This window comes from Trachymyrmex septentrionalis, unplaced genomic scaffold (genome assembly GCF_001594115.1).
Source record: "Trachymyrmex septentrionalis isolate Tsep2-gDNA-1 unplaced genomic scaffold, Tsep1.0 scaffold29, whole genome shotgun sequence".
Classification (NCBI taxonomy): domain Eukaryota; kingdom Metazoa; phylum Arthropoda; class Insecta; order Hymenoptera; family Formicidae; genus Trachymyrmex; species Trachymyrmex septentrionalis.
Genome location: NW_017305451.1, coordinates 48,406 through 48,884, shown reverse-complemented (window position 1 = coordinate 48,884; position 479 = coordinate 48,406). Strand labels below are relative to the sequence as shown.

General features: G+C 20.3%; 1 protein-coding gene across 1 annotated transcript in view; it reads right to left on the bottom strand.

Annotated features, from left to right (window-relative positions):
* Window positions 1–479, bottom strand: part of LOC108749354 (synaptic vesicle glycoprotein 2B-like) — an 18,719-nt gene that overhangs the window by 11,788 nt on the left and 6,452 nt on the right.

Genomic DNA, 479 nt, shown 5'->3' with positions numbered 1-479 from the left:
ATATACATATACTTCTATAAAATCTATCAAGTTTCTTAAATCGTAACATCACAAATTTATTATACTGAATGATACTAATGTAAAATATTGATAATACTAAAACTATATTATAGTGAATAACTAATATAAATAAAAATATGTTAAAATTACAAAAATATAAATTCGAGTCAGTTTTATATCGATGTTCTTGTCTCTTTATTATGTATTAGTTGTTAAACATTTGACATTTTTCGATAAATTATTAAATATTAATTAATGATCCTCTTTATTAATCTTATATTTTTAATTATATTAGATATTTTTAAAGGCAGTACAATTTACGAAATCTATACCAGGAATAATTTAGATAAACGATCGATTGCCTAAATCATATCTTTTGCAACATATTGTAAAAAGCTAAAGACTCAATCAAATTAATTTATTATTGAAAGATTAAACATATATTAATAGATATTTGAAGCATTAAGCTGCAGTTTCCA